Raw genomic sequence first — 12767 nt, 5'->3', positions numbered from 1 at the left:
GTGCCTGCATTGAGCTCAGCCCCATCTGACCTGAGCTGTGGCTTGGAGGGTCGCAGAGAGCACTGTGGAAGGGGGCAGAGAGCCCTGGGAAAGGAGGCAAGGGCCGAGAGAACTGAAATAATGATAGTGTTGGTATTTGTTAAGCGCTTACTATGTGCAGAGCACTGTGCTAAGCGCTGGGGTAGATACAGGGTCATCAGGTTGTCCCACGAGGCTCAGAAGGGCAAGGAGCACTGGGAGAAAAGGGCAAGGGCTTGGAGCACTTGGGGTTGAGGGGAAAGAGCCTGGAAGCTTTAGGAGAGAAGGGCAGGAGTTGGGAGCACTAAAGGGAGAGACGTGAGTGGGAAGCAGCATGGCATAGTGGATAAATCACGGGCCTGGGAATCGGAGGGTCATGGGTTCTAATCCCGGCTCTGTCACTTTGCTGTGTGGCGTTGGGCAAGTCACTCGACTTCTCTGTCCCTCGGTTACCCCATCTGCAAAATGGGGATCGAGACCGCGAGGACTGGGAGCCCCAGGTGGGACAGGGACTGGGTCCAACCCGATTTGCCTGTGTCCACCCCAGTGCGTAGTAGAGTTCCTCACACGTAGTAAGCGTCTAACAAATACCTATTATTATTATTAGGAATTTCACTGATACGTTTTTAGATCCTCGGGGTCCGTGGAAATGAGAAGTTGAATCCCTGGGTTAATGCATCGAATGGGGCTGAAGAGAGCGCCTGGGGAGGAGAGGCAGAGCTGGGATATTGGATCCCAAACCCCATTTTCTGGGGAGATGAAGAAGGGACCTCCAAGGGACCCGGGGCCAGACTGCATGCCCCTTCTCTCCCGAAGAGACGTGAGCAGCAGAGGACAAGACCCTCCACAAACTCTCTTTTTTTAAAAAAAAAAAAAGGTATTCGTTAAGCACTTACTATGTGTCAGACACTGTACTAAGCACTGGGGTAGATACAAGCTAATCAGGAGGGGCACGGTCATGTCCCGTACGATACAAATAATTATGGTATCCTTTAAACGCTTACTGCGTATCAGGCACTGTCCTGAGCACTGGGGTGGATACAAGTAAATGGGATGGACACTGTCCCTGTCCCACGTGGGGCTCACATTCTCAATTGCCATTTTACAGATGAGGCAGCTGAGGCCCAGAGAAGTGAAGTGACTTGCCCACAGTCACACAGCAGAGTGGTAATGATTAATAATTAATCATTAATAATAGTAATAATAATGATTATTTTCGTGGCATTTGTGAAGTGCTCACTATGTGCTTAGCTTGGGGGTAGATATAACCCAATCGGGTGGATACAGTCCCTGACCCACATAGGGCTCACAGTCTTAATTCCTATCTTGCAGATGAGGTAAGTCAAGCCCAGAGAAGTGAAGTGACTCGCCTGAGGTCACAAAGCAGACAAGTGACAGAGCCGGGATTAGAACCCAGGTCCTTCGGACTCCCAGGCCCGGGCTTTGTCCACAAGGCCATGCCGCTTCCCTCGGAGGCCCAGTCCATGGGGTAAATCCCCTCCCGTCCCCCTCACCTACCCAGACCCCTCGATCCCCACTCCCCAGATTGGGGGCAGAGCCTGGGAGGGCTGGGGGTGGGCGGGGGGCTTCCGGAGCATTTCCTAGAGCCGGGTCACTCTGCAGTGACGACCCTCCCCCTTCCCAACCACTTCACACACTCACCCAACACAAACTCAGAGATCCCTGCCAACACACACACACACGCTCACACACGCATCCTTTCATCCACAGACACACACACACACATCTTTTCATCCATGGACACGCACACATACGCATCCTTTCATCCATGGACACACACACACACACACACACAAACACACATCTTTTCATCCATGGACACACACACACACACGCATCCTTTCATCCACGGACACACACACACGCATCCTTTCATCCATGAACACACACACGCATCCTTTCCTCCAAGGACACACACACACATCCTCGCATCCGTGGACACGTACACACACGCTCTCACACACCCAGACACACACAGAGACACAATCACTCCTTCACTTAGAGCCCGGGGGACAGAGATAGAGTCGGAGACAGAAAGACGGAAAGACCCAGAGACAGAGCCCAGCGGGGGCCCACAGAGACAGAGAGGCGGAACTCTCCAGAGAGACAGAGAGATAGGGCTCCCCCCCCCCCCCCAGTTGTCCCTGCGACCCCCAGGTCGGGAGCAGAGAGGCGAAACTCTCCAGAGAGACAGAGAGATAGGACTGCTCTCCCCCAGAGTTGTCTCTGCGACCCCCAGGTCGGGAACGACGACAGGACAAGGGACAGCGACCCCTCCCACCCACCTGCCCAGGTCTCTCTCTCTCCTTCCCACTTTTCCCCTCCCTTTTGGGGGGTCGCGGGAGGGTGGGGGGGCCAGCGGGGAGATGGACGTGGAGGTGGGGGCGGGAAAGGGGCTGTTGGGGGGGCGTGTGAGTGTGTGCGACCACCCTCTCTCCCGTCCCTCCCCCCGCCCCTCCCCAGGCGCCGCCCCCTCCTCCCTTTTCCCTGCCGGTCCCCCCCTCCCCTGGCCCTCCCCGTCCCCGTCGGGGGTCGCAGAGCCCCGGGAGCTTCGGAAGGAGCGGCCCGAGGCCCGGGGGGGGGGGGTCGGTGAGGAGGGGGGCCGGAGAGCCCCCCCCTCCCCAATCTGGGCTGGCCGCGGGGGGCGGGGTGGACACCTCCCCCTTTTGGGCTGCTGAGCTCTCCATCCTCCTGGTCCAGAGATGCCAGGCTGGGGTGCCCACCGTAGCCCCCCGGAGGCTCCCACCTTTCGGGACACCATGTGAGGCGGCCCCCTCCCTTCGGGAGCAGGTGTCCCGTCCCCCCCCCACACCCCCATCCCGGGGGAGGGGGTCTGGGGGTCAGAGGGCACGGCTCTGCCCCCTTCCCCTCCCGCCCCTCCTTCGGCCCCGATGATGCTCTTCTGCAACCTGAGCGCCATCCGGGATTGGGGAGCCTTCCTCTCCCAGATCCTCCCCGGCGTGGACCTGAGCTCCTTGCCCGGGGGCATGGGCCCGGTGGGGGGCACGGGCACGGTGGCGGGCACCCCCCCCGGCCGCCTCGCTGCTGGAGGTTCTGCCCCCCTCCGCCGGCTACCCGACCCTCCGGCCCAGCCCAGGGGGGCTGGGGGCTCTGCCGCCCTCCCCCCCCGGCCCCCCGCCGCCCCCCTCCCCCGGCCCGGGACCCCCAGACCCGGGACCCCGGACGGGACCTCCCCTCGCCCCCCCGCTCCCCACCCGGGACCCCCCTCCCCTGCCCCAGGCCGTCTTCTACCTGCTCACGGCCGGGCTGGTGCTGGTGGCCGTGGCCTATGGCATCGTAGGGCATCTGCTCAAGGACCTGGTGCAAGGACTCATCGGTGAGTCAGAGGGGAGGGGGGCATCAGTCGGGGAGGGGGGCTGGGGGTCGGAAGCATCAGCGTGGGAGGGGGAGGGCGAAGACACAGGGGGAGGAACCGGTCTGGGGGGAGAAGTGGGCGAGGGGGGTGTCCGATTAAGGGGAGGGGGAGGGAAGGGTCTGCTGTGGGTGCTCACCTGAGGATGGATAACTGGGGGGGGGGGGGTCCTAATCCTCAGAAGAAGCTGCCGAAGGATACCCCTCACTCCCCTTCCCCCAGAATCTCGTGACCCCCAGAAAAGTCAGGGAGAGATCATTGTTTTCCAGAAGGGCTGAAGGGCAGGTCTTCTGGGGACAAGGGTCACTCATCCTCAAAGTCTCAGTTCCCCCACCTCCAACCGGTCAAATGGGTGTGATGAAGTTAGTGGGACCCCCTATCTGCCAGGGGGAAGGGGCTGGGGGACGGGCCTCGGCCTTCGAAGCAGTGGGCGATGGTGGAGGCAGGGGCCTGGAAGAATTGACCTCCGTAAGACTCCTCCTCTCCAGCTCTCCTGACCAGCAAGAAGCTGGAAGGACGTCCCCGGGTGACGGTGGGGTCCACAGGTACTCGGTGGTCGGACGGGGTCTCCGCACCCTGCTTGATGGGGGAGATTCGTTCGTGCAATAATGATAATGTCGGTATTTGTTAAGCGCTTACTATGTGCAGAGCACTGTTCTGAGCGCTGGGGTAGACACAGGGGAATCAGGTTGTCCCACGTGGGGCTCCCGGTCTTCCTCCCCATTTTACAGATGAGGTAACTGAGGCACGGAGAAGTGAAGTGACTTGCCCACGGTCACACAGCTGCCAAGCGGCCGAGCCGGGATTCGAACCCATGACCTCTGACTCCCAAGCCCGGGCTCTTTCCACTGAGCCACGCTGCTTCTCAGCAGCCCCCTGTGGGTCAGGAACTGTCTTACCCGATTACCCTGTTTTCACCCCAGCGCTTAGTACAGTCCTGGGAACATAGTAAATGTTTAACAAATAACACAGTTATTATTACCACTACTGGTAGTAGTCATTCATTCACTAAATTTACCTCATCTGTAAAATGGGGATTAACTGTGAGCCTCACGTGGGACAATCTGATTACCCTGTATCTACCCCAGCGCTCAGAACAGTGCTCCGCACATAGTAAGCGCTTAACAAATACCAACATTATCATGATTAAATCATACTTCTTGAGCGCTTACCGTGTGCAGAGCACTCTTCTAAGCGCTCGGGAAGTACAATTCGGCGACAGAGACAATCCCTGCCCACATCGGGCTCACAGTCTGGAAGGGGGGAGAGAGACAGCGAAACGAGTAAACGGGCCGCGGTAGCATCATTATAAATAAATAGAATTATAGATATCTACGCAGCTTTAATAAAGAAAATAGAATTTTAATTATAGGTTTAATTATACAAGTGCAAAGGGAGCCAGTTAGGGTGATGGAGGAGCAGAGGAAAAGGGGGGCTGTGTTCGGGAAGGCCTCTTGGAGAAGGTGAGATTTCAGTAGGGCTTTGAAGGGGGAAAATGGGCTCGTTTGGCCGATTTGAGGAAGGAGGGCATTCCAGGCCAGAGGTAGGATAGTAATACTACCAGTAGTAACATTTATTGAGCGCCCACTTGGTGTGGGGTACCGTACTAGGTGTTTAGGAAGTTCAGAATAGCCAAGTGACACATTCCCTACCCACCAGGTGTTTCCACTCCTAAGCGGGAAGACACTGGAAGCCCTGGGAGACGGGAGTTGCCAGTGCAGGAAACAGATGGCGGAGGAAGGGGTAAAAATCGGATCTCGTGGCAGGGAGGGCTTCTGATGAGGAGGGTGAATAGCAATCCTTCAGTTTCCCCCCCACTGCCCGTACGAAAGGTTTTCCGTGCAGCCAGAGAGATTTAGGTGAAAACCAAGGAAGAACTTCCGGACAGGAAGGGTTGAGAAATCACCTTTGCTGGTGTCAGCTCCTAAGGCGGGAGCCGTGAAGGGTGAGGGTGGACTCTAAAAAGGAAGGTGGAGTGGGGAGGGAGGGGAATTCGAGGGCATGAGATGATTGAAGTCTAGAGACGGGAGGGGATCACACAGCAGGTCGGCGACCACGACCCAAATTAGAAATAATAACGATAATAATAATTGCGGTATTTGTGATGTGCCAGGCACTGTACTAAGCGCTGGGGCCGAGGCGAGCGAATCGGGTTGGACACAGTCCCTGTCCCACGTGGAGCTCACGGTCTTAACCCCCGCTTTACAGATGAGGTAACTGAGACACAGAGAAGCGAAGTGACTTGCCCGAGGCCGCACAGCAGATACGTGACAAAGGCAAGATTAGAACCCAGGTCCTCCCGACTCCCAGGCCCGTGTTCCACCCAGTAAGCCAGGCTGCTTCTCCGAGGCTACAGTTCTACGAAATCAGTGGAAACGTTCCTTACCCTTAACGAATTTACAGTCTAGAGACTGTGTCCAACCCAATTTGCTTGGATTCACCCCAGCGCTTAGCACAGTAAGCGCTTAACAAATACCATAATACCAGAGAGAAGCAACACGGCCTAGTGGCAAGAGCCCGGGCTCGGGAGTCAGAGGCCGCGGGTTCTAATCCCGGCTCCGCCACCTGTCTGCTGTGTGACCTTGAGCAAGTCATTCATTCTTGCATTAGTATATATTGAATACTATGTGCAGAGCGCTGTACTAAGCGCTTGGAATGTACAATTCGGCCACAGAGACAAGTCCTGCCCATTGACGGGCTTACGGTCACTTCACTTATCTGGGCCTCGGTTATCTCATCTGTAAAAAGGGGATTGAGACTGTCCCATTTGGGACAACCCGATTCCCTTGGATCCACCCCAGCGTTTGAAACAGGGCTTGGCACACAGTAAGCGCATAACAAGTACCATTATTATTGTTAGAGGGAGAGACAGGAGAAGCGTCTTCACCCATCCGTCGGTGGGCCCGTCCCTTGGATGTGGCCAGGGGGATGGGATGGTTGGGGGAGGAGGTGGTCTAGAGCGGAGGGGTGGGGGTCCACGGGTCACCCTGAGGTCACTCAGGGGGTCTGCGCCCCAGCGGGCAATATCCACTTTCCAGATGGCTCTCAGGAGGCCCCTTCGGCCGCGGCGGTGGTCGACTGTCTCCCCCTTCCCCTCCGACCGGGACCCGAAGGGATGCTCGGCCCGGTGCCGTCCGACCGGGACCCCGCGGCCCAACTGCCCGAGGACGTCTCCGTTTCCATCGAGGGTGGCGAAGGCCCCTTGCCCCTGCACACGTGATCCATCCACCCACCGGCCCTATTTACTGAGCACTTACTGCGTGCCAAGCGCTGGACTGAGCGCTTGGGAGAGTACGGTCCGACGGAATCTGTGAACACCTACCCGGCCCGCGACGTGATGGACGGAATTATCAAGCGCTTACTACGTGCCAAGCACTGCCCTAAGCGCTGGGGGTGGACACGGGTTAATCCGGTTGGACCCAGTCCCGGTCCCACACGGGGCTCACGCTTTTCATCCCCGTTTGACAGCTGGAGTAAACCGAGGCCCAGAGGATTGAAGGGACTTGGCCAAGGTCTCGCAGCCGACGGAGTCGGGATTCGAACTCGGGTCCTTCTGACTACCAGGCCCGGGCTCTAGCCACTGAGCTGGGGCTGGGGCAGAGGACCAGTGACTCGCAAGATCTCGTGGCTACAAGAACTGGATTTGGGGGTCCCAAGCCCCCCCCCCGGAAGGAGGGGACCGTGTTTCCCAAGCCGGCAAGCGGAGGGTGGTGGGTGGGGCGGGGTAGGGGGTGGGGAGCTTCGTTGACTGGTGTTTCCCTTCCCCCCAAAACACCGACCAAGCCCCCCCGGACCCTGGGGGCCGAGAGACAGAGTCCTGCCGTCCTCGCCCCCGTCTGGTCCCGGCTTGAGAGCAGAACCCTTTTCCCCCTCTCTAAGGGGCGGCTCCTGAAGCGCAAAGGGACCGGACTTTAGGGTGGGCTTCTCTGTGAAAGCGTTTAAAGCTTTGTTACCCCTCCGTCGCTCTGAGCTGTCTCTGGTAGCCTTGGGGGGGAGGGAGGTTCAAAAAAGGGGCCAGAAGGGAGGGGTCCCCCAAACCCGCGCAGTCCCGTAGCCCCCACTCCCCGGCCTGCTCTGGTGATCCCGCTCCACCTCCCTACCCCCCTACCCGGTTCTCCCCCGAGATTCCCAGCTTCCAGACTTCTTCCTTTTCCCCCTCCAAACCCCATCCCGTAGCCCCCCATGCTTCAGTTCCTGGCTTCACTTCCAGTTCCTCGTGGGGGGCCCCCCATGCTTCAGTTCCAGGCCAGACCCTCGTGGTGGGGTGGACTGGAAATCAATCCCCTGAAATGGTGGCCTACTTGTTTCCAGGAAGAGAGACAGAAACAGAGACACGCTGGGCGGGGGAATCTCAGCTCAGGGCAGCGAGAGGGGAGGGAGGGATGGGGAGGGGGACTAAGCCCCTTACCAGCCCCCCATGCTCTCTCTAAAGCCCCTCTGGACCGCCCTCGTCCCTCCATTTCCTCCCCCTATGCCATCCCTCCTGCAACCTCTTTTTCCAGCACCCACGGGTCTGGTACCCACCCTCGCTCCTGACCCTTTCCACCATGACCTCATCCGTCCCCGGTGGGTAAGACTGAGTCACCAGGGACCTGGGAGCCAGTCAGGTGTCGTGCGTGGGGGGTGAGAGAGAGACACAGAGAGAGAGAGAAAGAGAGGGTGTGGGCTGGAGGTGTGAGGTGACAGGTCGATTGGCCTGCGGGCAGATTCATCACCTCTGCGGTTTCCTTCTGCTCTGCATGGCATTGTCCCTCTGGGGTTTGCTTTTTAATGAGCGCCACCATACCCGCCCTCACCCCCTTCCCACCCTTCTCTTCCCCCTCGCTGCCTTGATCTGTGCCACCCCCCGCCCCCCCAAAACACACACCGTCTCTGTTTCCCGGGAACAACCTGGTGACCGTTTCAGAGGAATGAACTCTAGTCCTCGCGGCCCTCCCCGTGACACACTTTGAGATTTGGGCCTGGAACGAAGCATGATCAATCGTATTTGCTGAACGCTTCCTGTACTAAACGCGAGGGACAAAGGGTAGATTCCAGAAGCACCGTTCAGACTGGTCAGGTTCGAGAGGGGCCTGGGACGGGCTGCTGAGGGTGGGGGTCGTCTCCCTCTCCGAGCCCCGTTTAGTAAAGGGATCATGCCTGAGTTCCTGACCGTTAAAGGGCCTACTTAGTAATCAGTCAATCAATCAATCAATCAATCGTATTTATAGGGCTTTTACTGTGTGCAGAGCACTGTACAGTAGACTAGTGTTGGTAGACACGCTCCCTGCCCACTACAAGTTTACCGTCTCGGGATAAGCAAAAGATGATGGAAGCCTCAAGCATTTTTGTTTTTTGCTGAAGAATTGCCTTGAGGTGGTTAGAAGGGACAATAATAATAATAACGATAATATTTATTAAGCACTTACTATGTGCCAAGCACTGTTCTAAGCGCTGGGGTAGATACAAGGTAATCAGCTTGTCCCACATGGGGCTCACGGTCTTAATTCTCATTTTACAGTTGAGGTAACTGAGGCACAAAGAAGTTAGGTGGTTTACTCAAGGTCACACAGCGGACAAGTGGCAGAGCCGGGATTAGAACCCATATCCTCCGACTCCCAAGCCCACGCTCCTTCCATTAAACGACGCTGCCCGTCTGATTTAAATCCAGATTAGTCTCTACTAGCTCTTCCTGCGGCCCTGGGTGTGCCTCAGTTTCCCCACTATGGGTCCTGTCCTACTGGGGAACATTGAGAACATTGATATTCACTCGGAGAGGGATTCAACTACAGCCAGACCTCAAAATTTGTGGGTCTAGCCCAGAGACCACCCGGCATTCCAGGCCCAAAATTCTAACACCCAAATCCCCACTGAACCGAGACCTCTAGGATGAGGAGGGAGAGAGGAAAAAAGATGGGGCGGGAAAGATGGGGAAGACAGGAAGAGGATTAGAAAAGAGTGAGGTGGGGGAATGTCCTGAAGGAGTGTGAGTGGGAGCGAGTAGTTATGGGTGTGTGTATCTCTGTGAGCGTACGTGGATGTGTGCCTGGATTTGTGTGTGCACATATCTGTGTGCATATATATAATAATAATAATTGTGGTATTTGTTAAGCACTAACTATGTGCCAGGCACTGTGCTAAGCGCTGGGGTGGATACGAGCCAACAGGTTGGACACAGTCCCTGTCCCGCGCGGGGCTCACAGTCTCAATCCCCATTTTACAGGTGAGGTAATTGAGGCATAGAAAAGTGAAGTGACTTGCCCCAGGTCACACAGCAGACAAGTGGCGACAGCCGGGATTAGAAACCATGACCTTCTGACCGTAATAATAATTATGGTACTTGTTAAACACTTACTATGTGCCAAGCACTCTTTTAAACACCGGAGCACAGTTCGTTGGTTACTGTTCACTCAATTGTATTTATTGCTCTTTGTAGACAGGAATGTGTCTACTGCTATATTGTACTCTCTCAAGCGCTTAGTACAAATGCTTTGCACACTGTAAGCGCTCGATAAATACGATTGAATGAATTGAGTGCTTGCAGAGCACTGTACTAAACGCTTGGAAAAGTACAATACAACAACAGACACATTCCCTGCCCACAACGAGCAATGTGCACTGGGGTAGGTTCAGGTTAATCAGGTTGGATACAGTCCCTGTCCCACGCGGGACTCACATTTTATAGATGAAGTAACTGAGGCACAGAGAAGTGAAGTGACTTGCCAAGGTCACACGGCAGACAAGTGGCAGAGCCGGGATTTGAATCCAGTTCCTTCTGACTCCCAGACCTGTGCTCTATCCACTAAAGCCACGCTGCTTTCCGGCAGTTAGCGCTCACTATGTGCAGAGCACTGTTCTAAGCGCTGGGGTAGATACCCCACGTGAGGCTCACAGTCTTAATCCCCATTTTTACAGATGAGGGAACTGAGGCACAGACAAGTTAATAATAATGTTGGTATTTGTTAAGCGCTTACTATGTGCAGAGCACTGTTCTAAGCGCTGGGGTAGATACAAGGGAATCAGGTTGTCCCACGTGAGGCTCACAGTTAATCCCCATTTTACAGATGAGGGAACTGAGGCACAGAGAAGTTAAGTGACTTGCCCACAGTCACACAGTTGCCAAGAGAGAGGGAGGGAGAAAGAAAGTGAGAGGGAGAATGAGAGAGGGAAAGAGAAGGAGAGGGAAAAATAGAGAAAGAGGGGAGAGAAAGAAAGAGAAAGAGGGGAGAGAGGGAAAGAGAGGGAGAGAAAGAAAGAGGGGAGAGAGGGGAAGAGAGGAAAAGAGAAAGGGATGGAGAGAGAAAGAGAGAGAGGGAAAGAGAAGGAGAGAAAGGGAGGGAAAGAAAGAGAGGGAAATAAAGAGAAAAAGAGAGAAAAAAGTTCTTCGGCCCCTTGCGTCGTGCTCGAGGACAAGGAACATCCCCCCACCCCCTGCCCCCCTCCTCCCCTCATAACGCGCATCCGAGTGAATCAGCTTCCCACGCGGTCACGACGGCGGCCAGTCCTCTCCCTGCCCGGGATCAGACTTAGGCTTCCTTGCCTTTCGCCCACGGAAAGGCCTGCGAGATGCATCACCATCTCTGCTCCCCCTCTCCCTTCCCCCTGTCCGGCTCCGACCCCGCCGCCCGCCCACTGCCCACGGCCCACCCACCCGGCTCTCCGCTCCAAATTCTCTGGGCAGGGGGGAGATTCATCCTTCTCCTCCCCCGCCCACCCTACCCTGGGCATCCTTGTGGAGACGGGGGCGGGGGGCTGCCCCAAGCCTCTAGCTTCCTATGGGAATCTGGACTCAAGCCACCAGGGGTCTCGACCCCTCTCCAGTGGGCTGCGGAAGCTCTCGCTTTTGACTTTTTCCCCTAGGGAGAAGGGGGGAGGTCCTGGGGGGCGTGGAGGAAGGGGATCTGACATTGGGTGTGGCTGGGAATTCAGAGAAGGAACGTGGGAAGAAGCCAAACCCTCCACCCTGGAGACGTTCACAGAGATTCCTCTGGGATCTCGTTTTCTCGTTCCCCCGCCTCCCCTCAGACTATTAATCATCTGGTATTCGTGAAGCCCTTACTATGTACCTAGCGCTGTTCAAAGCGCTGGGGTAGGTACGGAGTAAGCAGATCGTCCCACTTGGGGCTCACGGTTTTAATCCCCGTTTTACAGCTGAGGTAACTGAGGCACAGAGAAGTCAAGTGACTTGTCCAAGGTCGCGCAACGGACAAGTGGATTAGAACCCGGGTCCTCTGACACCCAAGCCCGTGCTCTTTCCACTAAGCCACGCTGCTTCTCTGGTCCTTTCCTGCCACCTCCCCACCCGCCGCTATCACAATACCCCACATGCCCCGGTTGGGTGGAGGCTTTAGGGAAATGAAATCCAATGATTGGAATATCTTCCGTTGTATGACCTGAAAGCATCCGGAGGGAGATCTCTTTCTCTCCTTTCTACAGAACGGGGCTGTGGTGGAGGCTGGGGTGAGTAGAGCCCAGAGTGGATGGGTTTTCAGGAAAGGCTAGGCCAAGTCGGCAGGGCAGAGGTCGGAAGCCCTGGCGGAGACGGGAAAGGGGCTGGGAGCACTGGGGAGAGGGATGGGAGCCCGGAGCACTGGGACAGGGTCCGGGAACGCTGGGGGAGTGAGCACACCCAGCTTCTCTCCTCCCAGCCCAGGCCAGGTACATGCCCCGCAACTCAGCAGAGGAGCAGCTGGGCCGCCCAGCATTCCCGTCCCCCCTGGGGGAGACCCACGCCCCGCCCGCCCACCCATGGGGCTAAGAGGAAGGGGATTTCCATTCCGTTAAACACACTTGGAGCTGAGCCGGGTCTCCCAGCCTCCCTCAGGCCTCTGGCATTGCTGCCCTCCCACCAGAAGAGCGCCTTCCCATCCACCCCAATAATAATTAAAATAATCGTGGTGATAACAATAATCACAATGGTATTTGATAAGCGCTTACTATGTGCCAGGAACTGTACAAAGCGCTGGGGTGGATACAAGCAAATCGAGTTGGACACACTCCCCGTCCCCTGTGGGGCTCACAGTCTCAATCCCCACTTTACAGATGAGGAAACCGAGACCCAGAGGGTAATGAGGCTTGCCCAACGTCACACCCACAGACATGTGGCGGAGCCGGGATTAGAACCTATGACCTCCTGACTCCCAGGCCCGTGCTGTAGCCGCTGCGCAGTGTTGTCTATGGCCCCTTTCCTTACTTTTGGGGAGGTGCTGGAGGACCCAGATATCTAGGATATCTAGTGCCTTTCCCTTCTCCTCCCATTCCCCATCCCCTCCACTCTTCCTCCTCCGTGGCCCCCTCTCTCCTCCCAGCTTCTCCAGTCTTGGGGGGCCACATCCCTGCCGGGGACCCCCCTCCCCAGGAGGATGGCGGTAGGTGG

The sequence above is a fragment of the Ornithorhynchus anatinus genome, chromosome 18, assembly GCF_004115215.2.
Source record: "Ornithorhynchus anatinus isolate Pmale09 chromosome 18, mOrnAna1.pri.v4, whole genome shotgun sequence".
NCBI classification, from domain to species: domain Eukaryota; kingdom Metazoa; phylum Chordata; class Mammalia; order Monotremata; family Ornithorhynchidae; genus Ornithorhynchus; species Ornithorhynchus anatinus.
This window is presented reverse-complemented; position numbering follows the sequence as displayed.